Raw genomic sequence first — 18,451 nt, forward strand, 5'->3', positions numbered from 1 at the left:
TAAGGAAAGGGAACTATTCATAATCTTAGCCAACAGAGCTGTGATAGCAATGGAAGAGAGTGCATTCAAACAGCATTTGCAGGACTTACTAGATAAAGGATGGCAGCTTGAGTTGGCATTGATAATGGGTGACCTGAGTGTATGTATTGCAATAGACAAAACAGGATATGAGGAGTGCCTGAGTCAACATGGGTATGGCAACAGGAATAAAAAAAAGGAGAGGCCATTCTAGACTTCTGTCTGGCAAATGGCTTGATGGTGCCCAACTCATGATTCAGCAAGAAAAATGGTTACAAGATCACATACAAGAGTGGCCAGCATGCGACTCAGGTAGATTTTCTTCTAGTAAGAAAAGAGCATTAGGCTACAATCAGCAATTGCATTGTCACCTCCAGTGAAATAGTGAGCCTACAGGATGCACCACTAGTTGCCACTCCAAGTAGTGGTCAGAGAAGATTCTAAGGTCAACAGAGACTAGGCTGAAGACCTGGAAGTCAATTGGAAAGAAAGCACAAGAGTTAAAGGACTTACTAAGAGATCTAACACCTCAGGAAGGAGAAGAAGAAATAGGTGAAGCTGAAGAAGAGTAGCAGGACCTCAATACAACATGGTGAGGACTATAGAAACAGATATGTGGCTAATCCAGGTATTAAAGTAAGGTACATAAGGAAAGCTGGTGGGGGAATGCAGAAGTCTAGGCCTGTCATCAAAAGAAAGGAGAAGTGCAGAAAAAGTGGGATATAAGATGGACAAGACTAAGAGGGGAATCCTGGTTGGCTAACATAGAAGCTAAAAGTGTCATTACAATAACAAAGAATAAGGTGTCAGAAGCCTTCTACCAGTTTCTGGAACATGGTGGCACAAATAAACTCTATCAGGGTGCAAATCAAAACAGAAAGATAAAGAAGATGGTAATTTTACAGTCTTCTTAAGGGATGGGAACAACCCGCTTCCCAGTCCACAAGGCATCAAAAGCAGATGGAAGGCATACTTCCAGTTGATTCTAAATGATGAAAACCCCAAAGAAGCTGTGCTGCCTCAGACACAGCATACGATGAATGAGAAGGAGTCTACCCTAGTAGAAGTAAGAACAGTGCTAAGGAAAATTAAGTCAGAGAAAGCAGGAGGCTCAGACGAGATTATGGTAGATAGGATATTGGGTGATTTGCAGGTGAAATTGGCTCTGGAAGGTACTCATGACAGTATGTAGAGAAAGGTGTATCCCAGATGACTGGAGAATAAGCTTAATAGTGCCATTGTATAAGAATTAAGGAGACATTTGTAACTCTGTGTAGTGCAGAAGTATGAAACTCCTGTCACACTGCATAAAGTTCTGGAGAGGTTGAGTAATTAGAAAAAAAAACTACAATCCACTCTGCTACAGGCCCCACGAGGAGCTCAGTGTCTCTCCAACCTAAAACCCTCTTAAGTATTCAACTGCGGTACCACCTTTATCATTCTTATAAGAAAAGCGCAGTCCGGGTCTGAACTGTCTGCAAACAGCTAAAGTTGACTTTGAACCTAACACCACTCTTAAGTATTCAACTGCGGTACCACCTTTATCATTCTTATAAGAAAAGTGCAGTCCGGGTCTGAACTGTCTGCAAACAGCTAAAGTTGACTTTGAGTATGTGTCTACCTGTTTGAGCCAATATTCATTTTCCCATGGAGAGCACTCTGCTTTGCCTTACAAGCAGCCCCCCCCCCACACACACACACACTCACACACACACACTCATCTTCCACTTTCTCTCTTATTCCCTTCTGTTAGCAAACAGTATCCATAACTGATCAATACTGTGTGTTTGTTAATTTAAACTGAGACCACAGTAGCCTACTGATACAAGGTTATCCTGTTTTTCCACCTGAGAAATTGTTAAGAAATGACTTACAGTTTCAGAGCAGTCCTTGGTCAATTGTGATTGTTTCTTAAACACATACTTGTCTTTGCTTTGGCTCATTAGCAGCATTGCAAAGAACTGCCTGCTCACACCCTTGTTCTCCCCTCCCCTTCCCTGTTTATAACCTTAAGATAATCCCAAAGTTAATAAATATTACCTGTGGCAGGCACCATATTTAAAACTACAACCACCCTCGTCACTATCATATGTTCATTTAACAGTTAACTCTGTTATCTGATTGTTTCCAGCCCCCTCATAAGAACAACTAACAGGGTCTCTACCCACTTCGCTCCCCACCCTGCCCCCTATTTCCTCCTGCCCCCAGTGGTCCCACCTTTATTACACTCACAAACCCCTCCCATCTTTCCAATAGCCAACCACAGCGCTGACCCAACACTACCTCCTCCATCTTCCCACTACTATCATACCTCCTCAACTAACATGTACAAGCATACCTTTCCTATGCTGACTGCATGAACTCTCCTTGCATATCTTACATCCTACCAAAGCTCCATCATTCCCCCACTCTACCACTACCACTGTACTACTACTCACACCACCACTCATGTCTCACCCTCACTCAGCTCCCCTCCCACCAACTCAAGAACCTTCCCTATGCACCCTCCACATACTCTACCAACTATATTACTCAAACATAAAGCATCCTTACAACTTAACATATTAACCCTCCCACCATACCTATTACCCACAGAGCGTAATCATAAAGTTTCCCTTATAAACAAACACATTCAAAAACTGAGAAAACTAATAACCTCATGCATATCAAAACTAGCCCTAAATGGAGACATCCACCCCAACCCTGGCCCTACCATCTCCAACCCCAATCCTCATAATCAGACTAGAAACCACAACTTCTCCCATGTTACAGCCAATAGAAAGCCAAGTGACTTCCTTCTACTAAGCCTAAATATTATAAGTATATCCATCAAAGTCCATGAACTCCATGCCACCATAGACTTGTACTCCCCAGATATAGTCATCCTGATAGAAGCCTGGCTAAAACCTCACATTACCAGTGAGCAAATACTCCCTACAGGTTATGGCATACTAAAAGCTGACCGGCTAAACAAGAAAGGAGGCGGTGTAGCTATAATATTTAAACAGCATCTAAACATCCAGATCTTAAAATCATCAGCTCCACAAATAGGCAATGAAGAAATAATATATACCAACCTCAAAATAAACCAAAACAAAACCATCAACATAGTTGGATGCTACTTCCCACCTGGCCAAAACATCCCTCCACTAGAAAACCTCCTCAGCTGGTCTACCCACCATCTCCCCTAAGAAACTATCATTTTAGGTGATTTCAATATTGACTGGCAATCCTGTTCTGGCAAACATCCAACCCATCATGTAAACCTTCATGGCTTCACCCAAATAGTCCAGTCACCAACCAGGATAAATAAAAACTCCAGCAAGCACACTACCCTGGATTGGATACTAGTCAGTAAGAGCCCCCAGTCATATATAACAGGCTGCTTATCAGATAGCCTCAGTGATCACTCCCAACATTCCTACTCAAAAAATACCTATACCAAGCTAAACCTGTCATCTACCATCAAATACGTAAAAAACTAAACTTTGACCCACTCATGTTCATCTCATCCCTCAAAGAATGTAACTGGCATCCTCTAAAGTACCTCAGTCTTGATGACACAGTTGAATTTTTTAATACTACATTCCTGAGCATCCTTAATTACCATGCCCCCATAAGACTTTCCAGAATCAAAGCACAACCCTCCCCATGGCTACAGAAAACCACTAAGTCAGAAATGAAAAACAGGGATAAAGCCTGGGAGCACTGGCGCAAAACCAAAACCCTCTCAACTAGACAGAAATTCCTAGAACTACGCAATAGAGTCAAAAAGCTAATAAAACAGGACAATTTCCAATGCTACCAGTCTGCCCTAGACTCCTCCCAACACATCCCCAAACAATTCTGGTCCTCCATAAACTCCATCCTCCACCCAGGTAAAGTCAGTACCCCTCCTCCTAACATCCCTCACTCCTCAGAAAATATTGCTACCTCATTCAACACACACTTCACACAAACCATGCTATCACTAGCTAAACAACACAACCCCCCTCCCCTCCAACCCACACCTTCAACTAGTAATCTCCCCACTGCGTTCTCTTTTTCTCCTGTACCTACCTCCAACATAAAAAAACTCTTAACTAAACTTAAGCCCACCAAATTAGCAGCAGACAACCTCCCAAGTGAATACCTACAAATCGCAGCTGATGCTCTGGCCTACCCAGTATCCATCTTGATTAACCGATCTCTGTCAGAAAGTTACGTTCCCACACTATGGAAAGTATCACATATAATTCCCCTCCACAAAGGCAGACCCTCCACAGAGCTAACCAGTTACAGCCCCATAGCTATTCTCTCTCCATTCTCCAAAATACTAAAGAGTTGCATACACTCTCAGGTCTCAGACTACCTCCATACTAACAACCTCCTTTCCAATACTCAGCATGGTTTCCGACCAAACCATAGCACCACCACTGCCTTACTCTCCTTTACTAACTGTATCCTTCAGCATAAAAACAATGGCTATCTCTCCTCTGCTACTTTCCTAGACCTATCTAAAGCATTTGACATGGTCCCCCACAAACAACTTATCTCAGTCCTCAATAACCTATTCTTCTCACAATCAGTCACCAACTGGTTTCAGAGTTACCTGTCTGACCGCCAACAATCCATTGTATGGCAGAATAACATATCTCCCCAACTACCTGTCTCCATAGGGGTTCCCCAAGGATCCATCCTTGGACCCCTACTCTTCTCTGTTTTCACCAATAATCTAGCCCCTGCCACCAAACATGGCATACTCATACAATACGCAGATGACTCAACCATCATCTGCACAGCCCAGTCCCTACCCAAACTGCAAAAAGTCACACAGGAAGCCTTTTCCTGTGTTGAAACTTGGTTATCTGATGCCCAATTAATACTCAACCCAAACAAAACTAAACTACTCATCTTCCAACCCACCAAACATACTCAAAACAATTCTCACTTTAACATCACAGCAAAAAGACAACACCACTATATACCCAACTGAACACACCAAATTACTAGGAGTGGAAATAGACAATAAAATAAAATTTGACATTCACATATCCATGACCATAAAAAAGTCCACAAAAAACTAGGAGCATTATACAGAAATAAGCAACTTCTCACCAAAGCAGCAAAGATTTCAATAGCAAATTCCCACGTTATCTCCACCCTACTTTATACCTCTCTAATATATACCAACCTAAGGCAATGCGATCTAAACAAGCTAGAGATCTGCTACAACAAAATCGCCAAATTTGCCACAGAGGCATCCTACCGTAGTCACCACTGTCTCTCACTTGCTGAACTGGGCTGGCTTGAACTCCCACACCTCCTTCAATGGTATCAACTCTCACTCGCCTATAAACTAGTAAACCATCCACTAAATGTCCCATCCCTCCAGAATCTACTCCAACCCTATCGCACCACCAGACCACTAAGATCCAGCAACAAAAATCACTTGCAGGTCACTAAAGCCAATAACTCTGCTGGTGAAGCACTATTCCCTTGCACCATAGCCAAATTATGGAACTCCTTCTCACCCACAATTACCTCCATACCATCATGCACCCACTTCAAAACTTTACTAAAAGCGCACCTAAAAACATGCTGGCTATGCCCTTGCAACTCCCACTCTAATATCACCCACCCCATCCAACCACTACCTTTCTTTCCACTCCACTAACTACCTTGATTATAGCAAGCTCAGATGCTCACAAGCCTAGTACTTATTATACAGAAGGAACTTCTTATTGTAACATTTGTTAATGTCTGTTATGTACTTCACAGATAAAGATTCTAGTTGTCTACTGATTACTATGTTCTTCATCTGTAAATATGTTGTAAGTAATTGCTATGTAAATTGTTAATCACTATATAATCCAATGTAACTACCGTCTGTTTATTTTAACTGTGAAGCTTTTCTCCCCGGGCCTCCACTGAAAATGGACCTATGTCCAGTCGGACACTCCCAGTCAACAAATATAAATAAATAAATAAATAAATAAATTAATTAATTAATTAATTAATTAATACATGTATACACAGAGTAGTAGAAAGTAAGATGGGAGCTGAACAGTTTGGATTCAGATCAGGATGCATCATAACTGACCCAGTGTTTATAGTGAGGCATATAGTTGAGAAGAAGCTATAGATGAGGAAATTGTCCAACTGGGTATTCTTAGACTTGGAGAAAGTATATGACAAGGTCCAATAAAGCTGATTTTGGCAATCCTGCAATGGTTCTAATTCCAAGAAATATTGGTGATATTAATGCAGGCTATGCACAAAGACCCAGTGACTCAAGTATGAACAAGGTTCAGTCTCAGTGAGGGATTACAAGAAGGAGTAGGTGGACATGAGAGTTCATCTTCAAGCCCACTGCTGTTCATATTGAGGATGGACTACATAAGCAAACAGGTCAGAGGAAATAGATCAAAAAAGTTGCTCTATACAGATGATGTTGCATTACAGAAAATTCTGAGCAAGAATTTCAGCAAAGGATAAGGGAATGGAATGCAAAATTGAAGGCACATTGGGGATGAAAATGAGGACATATAAGCCAGTTGTAATGGCAGCAAATGAAGGAAACCATAAGAAGATGAGAATTGAGATAGCAGGGAAAATAGTGGAAAAGGTTAACAGGTTCAAGTAACTGGGAAGGGTGGTTGAGGAGTAATGTATGACAGAAGAATGCCAAAGAAGCTTAAACATAAGATGTACCAAGCAGTGGTGCAACTAGTGCTACTGTATACTACAGAAACATGGGCAGTGAAGGCGGTGCAGTTAAGGAAGCTAGAAGTACTGGAGATAAAGTGCCTGACATGGCTGGTGGGATACATACTGTGAGATGGTTATAGAAATGTCGGCATCAAAGCTGAAGCTCAAGTAGCACTACTTGCAGAAAAGGTTAGAGAGAACCAATTATGGTGGTCTGGGTGTACGTAAAGGAAACAAGAAGACTATCTGCTGAAGTTGATTCGTGAGAAACAGGAAGAAGGCAAGAGGAAACAAAGGAGTCTAGTCAAGAAATGGATGGATTGTGTGAAGGAAGAAGATCTGTGTTAGTCAGGTATGACTGTCAAAGAATGGAAAAAAGAGGTACTGAATTGAGAGAGATGGACACCCTGACACCTATGTGGAAAATGGGACAAAGCACCTATGTGGAAAATGGGACAAAGAGGGTTGACGATAATGATGAATATGCTGGTTATGTAATTTAATTTCTTTTGTACTAAGCAACTTCAAAATCATATATAAATAGTGGTTCAGAAATTCACCTGAAGGGAATAAGTTAAACCTGCAAATACTAATATACCTCCAGAATTACATGCATCATGTAAAGGGGTAAATGAAACCTGAAAATATGAATATACCGCCAAAATAAGTATAGCTGAGAGTTCTGTTTTAGACTGAAGCAATGTGATGCATTAGTTTAAATTTAAAAGATGTCACATTCTGCCTTTAATATTTTTAGATAAGTTGATTTAAAAATGCATTCAATTATACAATATAACTACACAGGTTCACAATAAACTGAACAGGTTCTAATCTCTTGTTATTTTCTGAGACAGTTGATTACATATTCCTACTGCATTTATACTAAAGGTGTTTTCTACACAATATCCAAAGGATGGCCTTATTAAATTAAGAACACCATGATTCTGAGTGCTAGAAAGGTATCAGATTTTGGAATTTTCTTAGTTGGAAGTAAAACGAGGACCTTCTCTTGGTATAATAGTTAGAAAAGTCAGTTTCTGAAAATAGTCTTAATTGTACTGTAACAAGAAACCATTTCCCTTTCCGCTGTTAAAGTTCATGGTGTTCTTGAATATTTCAGCATGGAAATAAACTTGAAAATGTGGATGTTGGTCTAAAGTAAGTTATTGTTATACGCCAAGAATGGGGTTATAACAAGGATGGGGTATTCTAGCTTGAACATTGATAGGTTTAGACCAATGGATTATCTGGCTTCAACTGGAAAACAGTTTAGTACAATTTTCTCCAGTAAATTAACAGTTCAAAAGGCTGAAATAAGAAGATTGTTCAACTGTCAGCATTTACTACCTTAGCATGATTATAGGATTGCTCAAGGGGACATGGATTTTAAAATGCCTGGCTCGCTCAGTCTCTGGAGTGAATTAAAGATCACCAAGGTCCTTTCTGGTATTTGCTACCTGCTTATCATAATATAGTCATTGTCTTACGTTGACAACTTATTTTTGTTGATTTTGTTAGCTCTTCGGCATATAACACAAATAGTGGATCTGACCTCATTATGTAGGATCAGAATGTTTGCATACTGTGTGATCCTTAAGCCTGACAAAGCTAGAGACAAGTCATTAATAAACAAGCAAAACAGAATGGGAGCTAACACCACATCCAGATTTCAGTATGATCTGGGGACATAGGATCATAGGAAGTTACTAGGCTATTGGACCTGAGGCCCTTATAAGCCTAGCCAAGAGTTTAGCCCATGTATAAACAAATCAGCACTCAATGTCCAGCTCCAGAAGTGATATGGGTGGAATCCCAGGGACGTATTTTCTATTTCCCATCCAGGTATTCAGGTTGCACTTAAAAAAGGGTAAAGAGGTACACTGCTTGACATGGAGAGGGAGTCTTTTCCACATATGGGGGGAGTCTCTGGAATAAATCTGTCCCACCAACAAGTCCTATTGGTGTCACAGACCAGGTTGAGGCTACATGTGTGGGTTACTTGAGTGGAGATGACTTGCAGATATGCAGCAGTCCCATCAAGGCGGGGTCTAAGATCGCCTTGTATGTCAGACAAAGGTCACCTCTAAGGAGTCTGTATGAAACAGAATAGAGGGATAGGGTTTTTAGCCTGTGTATGTAGTGACAGCTACTGCATGTGTTTTGCGAGGTATATGCCAAATGTTACATTGTACTCAATAATGGGCCTTATAAGGGAAGAATACAGGGATATTATGACCTCCTTGTCCCTGGATGAGTTACCCTTACATATGAGGTGGGCCATGTAACAAAGCTTTCCATACAATGGAAGCAACATGGTGGTCACAAGTCAGTTTGCTATCAATCTGGGTGCCCAAATCCCTCACGACTGACTGCGTGCTTAGGACATTGTTATTAATGTGATAATTTGGGGTCTATATCACATCGCTGAACTTGTATAAGTTCAAATGATGTAATATCGAACCCAAAAGTCCAAAATGCAAAAATAGCGAAGCCATGGCACATCGATTTTTTTCCCAGGGAAAAAAATTGTTGGGCCGTTTTTGGGACTTTGCTATTTCCTCCACTGTGGTGAGATCTCGGAGTTTGTATATGTAAGTAGGGGGGATGTGGGGAGGATAGTCCTCCACATTGGGGGGTGTCGTGTGTGAAGCCCCCCACTTTAGTTTTAGTTTAAGGTTTATGGGTTTTTTTTTTTTGTTTTTTTTTAGGGAACAGCAATTTTTTTTCCCTGGGAAAAAAAATCTCTGTTCTGTGTGTTCATTATTGTTCAGACTTTTGGGCTCGATATTACATCATTCAAACTTATACGTTCGATGATGTGATATAGACACGATAATTTGTGGGGACATCACTCTCCCCAAAGGGGCTGATGATGATGCATTTCTTTGTATTCAACTTAAGGCCATGTTTCTGACATCAGTCATTTATTTGTGTGAGACCCTCTTGGAGGATGTCCACGTCACTAGGGGTATTGATAACTGCACCCAGCTTGCAGTCATCTGCAAACTTGGTCAGTTATAGCCCACTGGTTTTGGCCTGCACCTCAGAAAAGTATATCCCAAATAACAGAGGCCGCAAGATCAAACCCTGGGGTACACTACTTGATATGGGTCTACTGCTTGAGGTGGCTTCCACTACTTTGACTAGGTGAGTTCTATCAGTGAGCCAGTTAACTACCCATCTGGCAACATATGGATTGATGCCTAGTTGAGAGACTTTATCTGTTATGCCTGAATGGGGAAGAGTGTTGAAGGCTTTGGCCAGGTCAAGGTAGGCGGTATGCTCTGCCTTCTCTTCGTCCATGGGTTTAGTGACTGTCTCAAAAAAGTCAACCAAATTTAACAGACATGACCCCCTCCCCTTGATGAAACCAAACTATGTGGGATTGAGTGTTTGAAGGTTACCAATGTCCTTGTTAATGAGGTCCATGATAATCCATTCCATGGCCTTGCAGATTAGGCTAGTTAGGCTGAAGGGTCTATACTTTTCCATATCGGTGGACACTCCACCTTTGTGTAAAGGGATGACAGTGGCTGTCCTCCACTCAGCTGGCTTTGGTTGAATAGGGCACCAAATGGTGCTGCAAGTTCCTGCCTGAGTTCATGCAGGATGCAGCCTGGAATGTTATTGGGTCCCATGGAGGCTGTATTTTTTGCCTTTGAGAGAGCAGTGATGACCTAATCCATAGATATAATGGGAAGGGGCAAATACTGGGAATGTCCTGATTTACTGATGGGGGGATAGAGGGGTGACATTTTTGCTGAATCTGTTAACTAGCAAGTTTGCTATATCTACGGTATTTGTATATGTGATGTCCTTGACCACCAGTTCTGAACAGATCTGGGTGCTACCTTTGGGATTATGGATGTATGTGAAGAAGGCATTATAATTGTCTCTAGTAAATGTGGCCAGTCTGGACTAAGTTTGCTTTGGAGGATTTCACTTGTGCTCTTATTTACTTGTTTAGACTAAGGAGAGATTGCTTCCAATTGGTTATCATTTCGGGGTTTGACTCAGATGGTATATATGTCGAAGAGTAGTGCAGGTGACTCAGTTGTAGCAGAAAAGATACCTATGTCTAAAGTGTCATTGCCCAAATCTGCTTGATTATCATATCCTTTAGACACTTACTAAATAAATCATTTGATAGGTCCTTTCTATAACATTGCAATGCAGTAAATAACTGAGGGAGAGCCCTGCAGTATGGTATGTAAGTAAAGGGGGTATTATTTCTCTTACAATTCTTTTTTTCATCTGCAGTGCATTCTATTCAAAGATAATCCAGTATCACAGATCATTGTCTACAATAACAAGCCAGAAGTGAAGAATAACATATTAGCTTTTCTTAAATGTATAACTCATGCATATTATAAGGTTTGACTCACATGCATTCAACAGAAGTGAGAGAATATAGGCTGCTACTTAACAGATACATACAAATATTCAGTAATCTTGGTTCAAAATAATGAGTACCTAAAACTGTTTTCATGTGCTGTGCATGTAGTTTATCAGAAAAAAAAATATCCCAGACAAGACATTTCTAGTCTCCTTACAAGGTAGAAAGACATCAACTGGCATAATACATTTTCATGTATTACAAAATGTATTTCACATTCCTTAAATACATTTGCTTGCATAATTAAGCATTAATTTCTTGCATATTGCAGATGAAAACAATGTCTTCAATGAATGAAATCTGTAACTCTGACTATATCAGAATATTTTATATATATATATATATATATATATATATATGTATATATATATATATATATATATATATAATATATATATATATATATATATATATATATATATATATGCAGAATATATCCTCAGATATAAAACCACTGTTGCACTGAAGGAAAAAAAAACTAATTTCCCATTTTCTCTCCATGGTATGCAGGAAAACTCACATTTTACAAACACATGAGATAAATATAATACAACCCCCATTACCTTATCTGATAGCACCATCAATCAGATTAACTTGTTTTCCTAGGCACTGAAGTAAGGTAATGTGATAACAGTCTTCATAGCCTGTATACTGATTAGCTAAAGAAATTCTGCATGGCATTCAATAAAGTAAGATAAAAGGAACTTTTCTTGTTGGAAAAGCCAAGCAAAGAAACAAAGTTTGTGACTTAAAGGTACAGACAAACTAGCCACTGCTCAAGAAAGTTAACTGCAAAGTTACCATGCTTGTACTATAAACCAATCATTATATATTAAATAGCCACCAGCAACATTTATCTGCCACTGTATTCAGACAAGAGCACTTTGTGTTTTTAAAACATTACAACTATATCATACAACTACTGCGGTGGTGGTGCTGCGGTAGCGTTGTCACCTCACAGTAAGATGTTGCCCTGTTCGATTCTCAGCTAAAGCATCTTCTGTGTGGAGACATGCGTGAATGGGTGTACCTTCGTTGAAGGTTGTGCATCAGAGCTAGCAACTCGTAACGTAAAAATCTACTGCCAATCATTAGCGGACCGGAGTTCTGCTGTGGCGACCCCTAAGTGGGAAAAGCCGAAAGATACAACAACTATATCATACAACTAGTATTTTATTGATTTATTAGTTATTTATCCTTTCTGAACCAAACTAGTCCCACTAGGCTATTAGCTTCTTTAAAGGGGAGACTCAAAGAGATATATATACTACTAGAAAAATGTGGCCACTGCATCGGGGAGCTTCCCCTATACTTTTCAAAAGATGCAGTGGGATCTTTTACATTCTCCTGAGCTGCCACCAACTCAAGCAGATGGGATCTCAGTTTATCATCTCATCAGAAGGGTCGACACACTCATGAGTTCAGCACAGTTTCAACACTCTACCTACCAGCTGTCTCTCAATGACAAAAAAAAAAAAATCAAAAGATGGAATTAACTGATATCCTGCAAAATCTCTCACTCACTCTTTTTTACTGGTGGTAAGCCTCCATAGGCCTGTTAAGTAAAATGAACCAACTTCAAGACTGCACAGTACTGGGGAAAAGTAAAAAATAGCTTACCCTGGTATTGTGCAATGCCACTGCTGTCAGCACTCTGCTAACACTTATCCTTTGATCTGCATGTAATTTGGTCATCTGGATTTCAATAACACTCTCTTGACAAGACTGCACTTTAATCAAAGCCAATGGAAGTATATCTCTGTATTTATTATCTTTATCTATCTAGAGCTATAGCTATACGTAGATATAGATAGATAAAGATAAATTATGTACACAAATACGAGCACTCATGCACACACACATGCCCTATATAAAATCAAAAAAGCATAAAACCTTGAAACAGAACTGTATAGCATATATGCATAGAATATCACAAATACATTATATGTAGTATAAAAAGTAAAATAAAAACACTACGTTTAGTTAAAGACAACTTCTAAAAAGAAAATCCACCTAGGTAAATCTACATAACTCTAATTTCCCATGAAGCTATAAAAAAGGCATTCAATACAGTAAATAACTTTTACTTTGTATGCAAAACAAATTATGAATAAATCAACCACAACTGGCATTGTTTTATTTAGGGGGACCTTCATCCTCCCATTATAAGTTCGTAGAAAAACACTAGGCTAGCTAATTTCCCCTTTTGAGCTGAAATTAACCTATCCCATTTGGTTAGAGATTGACCCATCACATAATTATATTTTGATATTTAGCTGACCTCTTGTAATCCTATTTACCTCTTAAATTTCCTCTCTAACTTTTTTTCCCCCTCTCCTCTTCCTACTGCTTGTTCCTTAACCTCACTTAGTCCAGAATTCCTGTACCTAACAGTAGCTGTACTTTATTATTCCTTTCTCTTTATGTCATTTCTCCCTTTATACTTTCTTTAGCCTCTTAAAATCTTTTGCACTACTAATCTGCATGTTTAACACTATATATTAACCACTTTTATACTTTCAACTAATACCTACTTGTTGTTCATGACTAGCGACTATGGATATTTTTTCTACTTTAAATTGTTTTGTTGATACTGAAACTTTTCTCCTCAGTCCCTGACTGAATTTTGATTGTCATCTAGTCAGGTTTTTACATGAAAAACGTATTTGTATTTGTACTTTGTCGTATTATACTATATTAGTTTTAGTTTTATTTGTATAGTTAGTATTACTAGTGACTTTATAAACTGTAGTGTATTAGTTCTGATAGTGGAGCTTTTCTCCTCGGGCCTCTGCTGAAAATGGACATGTATCCAGCCAGACTAGCCCGGTTAACAAATGTAAAATAAATAAATAAATAAATTGATTACATATTACCCTAATGAGAATAATTGGGATTATACCATAGGTAATTTGAAGGGGCACATGTATGGTATAAAGCATTATGGAACTACCTCTCTCTATATGTAGTACAAGGGGCAGTCTTGGGGTAAATTTTCTGTTTCCCATCCATAGATCCAAGTTGTGCTTCAAGATGTACAGGGATGAACTAGTCAGTCAAGTCATTACCTTCCACTGGTGACAACTCATCTTATCAAACTTGCCTCAGAAAAGTTCTTTAGAGGCAAATTAAATATTTGTACAGTACTTCAGTATGTCATCAAGACATCAGAATCTAGAACTTTCAAGGCCACTTGGTTATAAACTTGACAAATTAAACTGTGACTATATAGTTTGGCAACTTCTACAAGCTGAACAACAATGTACTAAATTTTTATACTTGTCATCCACATTTCTGCTACTAATTATTGTGTTATACATTGTTACGAGTCAGCTTAGATTTTAAAATATATTACACTGATACCTCATTGTCTAACCACAGCTTGTAGTTGGAGATAACATTGATTTAGTTGTTTAATTACTTTATTGTATACATTTTCAGTTTGATGTTTCTTAATGAAATGCTTTTATTTATACTGAAGGCTGATGCCTCTGAAGGCTTTGCTGAGATGCCAGAGTTTCTAAGGAATGTGTTTGATTTCATCTGTAATCCATTTTTCTTTTATATATTTATTTCCTTACTTATAGAATCATAGGATCATAGGAGGTTACTAAGCTGTCAACACAGAGGTCATTTCAAGCCTAGCTATTTCATCCCAATGTAATACCATAGATATTCTACTCAATACCCAGGATTGTATTTAGTAATGACTGCCCATGTCCAGGAGGGTTGTGGGTGCTATTGCTGGTAAGAATTTACGGTTCCCCCTCTACTTGTCCAGGTTCATTTTGAACAGTGTCATAGAGGTGCTCTGCTTAATGTGAATTGGCAGAGACCAGCTGGCATAAAGAGACCAGTTGGCATAATGGTTAAGGTCTTTGCCTCCCATGCACAAGGTACAAGGTTCAATCCTGACTTCTGACCAATGCCTGTTTGGAGTTTGCACGTTTTCTCTGTGTTTCTGTAGTGTTTCTCCCACATCCAAAAACATGCTGACTGTTTCCATCTCAAATTCACCAATGAATAGAGCTATGGGCAGCAGCACAGACTCTACATGGTGCCCTATAGGAGGAAAAGTTGTGCAGATCAACTGCTTTGGGCATCTACTGTGGTGCCCCAGTATACTCAAGATAGGAGAACATGGATCACAGACTGCTCACCATGGCAGGGCTAGCGACTCAATGGTGTAAAATATGGCTCTAGGTGATTCGGTCATGTTGACTAACGTTGCCAAAAGGGCAATGGCAGTTACTGGTGATAAGTGGGATCAGGGCCTGGCCTACCATGATCTGCACCAGAGACCCTTGCTAATGGTGGGAGGGGTATATGTGCCCCTATTGACCTGTGTGTGCCTGCCATAAAACCCAGCAACCCTGGGTCAATAAGCTACTGGCCAGCTGTTGTCTAGTTGACCAGTGTAGGTTACCTGGGATAGCTCTGTTGAATGAAAGCTAGACATAAAACCGACCAACCTGCCAAACATGAACTGAGAATTACTACACTTAATGCATGTTCACTGACAGTACACAGCTTGGAAGTGGATAATATGATGATACGGAGGAGGCTGGACATCCTATGTATCCAAGAGACGAGATGGAAGGGCAGTGCAGCAAAGCCACTTAACGTGGGATACTCATATCATCCCCAGTGAAATAGTCGCCCCACAGTATAAACCACTAGTTGCCACAGTCAGCTGCAAGCAGTGGCCAGAGAAGGCTCTAAGGTCAACAGAGGCCAGGCTGAAGACCTGGAAGTTGACTGGAGAGAAAGTACAATAGTTCAAGGAATTACTCAGGGCTCTAGCACCCCGAGAAGATGATGAAAGAGGTGGAGTTGAACAGCATGTGTGAGGACTATAGAAAAGATATATGGCCAAGCCAGGTATGGAAATAAGGTACATAAGGAAAGCTGGTGGTGGAATGCAGACATCCAGGAAGTCATCAAAAGGGAGACCAGGAAGAAATGGGAGATAGAAAAGACTGACCAGGCTAGGAAGGACTACTGGTTGGCTAAGAAAGAAGTTGCAATAGCAAAGAATTGAGCATTGGAGGCTCTGCCAGCTTCTGGAAAGTGACTCAGTAATTGGCACAAAAAACTATATCAGGTTGCAAAGCAAAGACAGAAAGATAAAGAAGATAGTCAGACACCCTTCATAAGGGATGCCAGCGATAAGCTGCTCACCAGTCCACAGGACATCAAAGGCAGATTGAAGGAGTATTTCCAGCAGCTTCTGAATGAAGAAAACCCCATAGAAGCTTTAATACCCAGAAACAGCCTATGATGAGAGAAGAAGAGAAACCCACCCTAGAAGAAGTAAGAACAGCACTAAGGAAAATGAAGTCAGGGAAAGCAGCAGGCTCAGATGATGTCACAGCAGATATGATAAAGATGCTGGGTGAGATAGGGGTGAATGGCTACTGAAGGCAGTGTGGAGATAAAGATGTATCCCAGATGACTGGAGAATAAGCATACTCGTGCCAGTGTACAAGAACAAAGGGAAATCCACAACTGTGGGCAGTACAGAGGCATCAAACTCCTATCACATTGCATGAAAGTTCTGGAGAGAGTGATTGATAAACAGATATGCAGAGTAGTAGAATGTCAGATGGGAGATGAGCAGTTCGGATTTAGATCAGGATGCAGCACAATGGACCTGATGTTTGCAGTGAGACAGATTCTTGAGAAGAAGCTAGAAGTTATGAGAGTCCAACTGGGCATTCCTAGGCTTGGATAAAGCATATAACAAGAAAGTCAATCTGGGCAGCACTGTGGTGGTTTGAAGTCCCAGAAACATTGGTAAAACTAGTGCAGGCTATGTACAAGGACCCAGTTACTCAAGTATGGATGGTGTTTGGCCTCACAGAGGAAGTGGGTGTACACCAGGGTTCAGCTCTGAGCCCACTGCTGTTCATACTGGTGATGGACTACATTAGCAAATGGGTCGGAGGGGAAAGGTCAACAGAGTTGCTGTATGCAGATGATGTGGCTTTACAGGCAGACTCTGAACAAGAACTTCAGCAAAGGATAGGAAAATGAAATGCAAAACTGAAGGCACATGGGATGAAATTAAGCACGGATAGGATGGTGGTAATAACAGTAATTGGGGAAATCCAAAGCTGAGAATAGAGATAGAAGGGAAAATAGTGAAATAGGTAAACAGCTTCAAGTACCTGAGAGGGGTGGTTGAGGAGAAGGGAAGTCTGAATGAAGAGGTCAAAGCTAGAATCAGAGGGGCTGCAGCCAACTGGCATAGAGTATCAGGTGTAGTCTATGACAGATGAATGCCAAAGAAGCTGAAAAGTAAGGTATACAAGACAGTGGTGTGACCAGTACTACTGTATGGTACAGAAACCTGTGCAATAAAGGCAGAACAGTTGAAGAAACTAGAGTTGATGGAAATGAAGTGCCTGAGAAGGGTGGTAGGATGCACCTCTCAGGTTTCTCCAATTGCTGCAGTTGCTTTGTATGGTACATGCCAAAAGGGGCTTATACTCAATTATGGACCTGATTAGTGACAAATATAGAGGGATTATAACCTCATTTGCTCTAGAGGTGATGCCTTTTCTAATCAAGTGTGTTGAGTAGAATGTCTTCCTTACTATAGTAGACACATGGTGGTCAAAGCTAAGGTTGCAGTCTATTTGTAATTCCAGATCTCATACCACTCCGTAGGTACATAGAGTATTGCTGTTAATTTGTCAGTGTGAAGAGACATTGTTTTTACCTAAGGGAATGATCATTCATTTCTTTGCATTCAAATTGAAACCATGACTAAGACACTACATAAGACCCTCCTGAAGTATACTGACATCATTTGGGGATTCAATAATTGCAACCAGTTTGTGGTCGTCCACAAACTTGGTCAGCCACACCCTTTAGTTTTGGCCTGAACTGCTGAGAAGTATATACCAAACTGTAACCTGACCCTTGTGGCACCCTGCTGGTGACAGGTCTGCTGGATGATGTGGAGTCACCCACTTTGATACTGTGTGACCAGTTTGTGAGACAGTTATCAACCCATCTTACAACAAAGGGGTTTACATTTAGTTTTCTAAGTTTATCAGTAGTGCCTGAGTGTGGGATTGTGTCAAAGGCCTTTGCCAAGTCGAGGTATGGTGAGCGCACAGATTTGCCTTTGTCAATGGCCCTAGTCACATTTTTGAAGAAATCCAACAGGTTTAACAGACAGGATCTGACTTTGATAAAGCCGAGTTGGGTCAGATCCAGGGTTTGGAAGTTGCCCATGTCTTATTTATGAGGCCCATGATGATAACGTTCCATGGCTTTACAGCTGAGGCTTTTCAGACTTATGGGTCTATATTTCCCATGGTCTGTTGCTACGCTACC

This window comes from Protopterus annectens, chromosome 7.part0 (assembly GCF_019279795.1).
Source record: "Protopterus annectens isolate FY-2018-M chromosome 7.part0, PAN1.0, whole genome shotgun sequence".
Classification (NCBI taxonomy): domain Eukaryota; kingdom Metazoa; phylum Chordata; order Ceratodontiformes; family Protopteridae; genus Protopterus; species Protopterus annectens.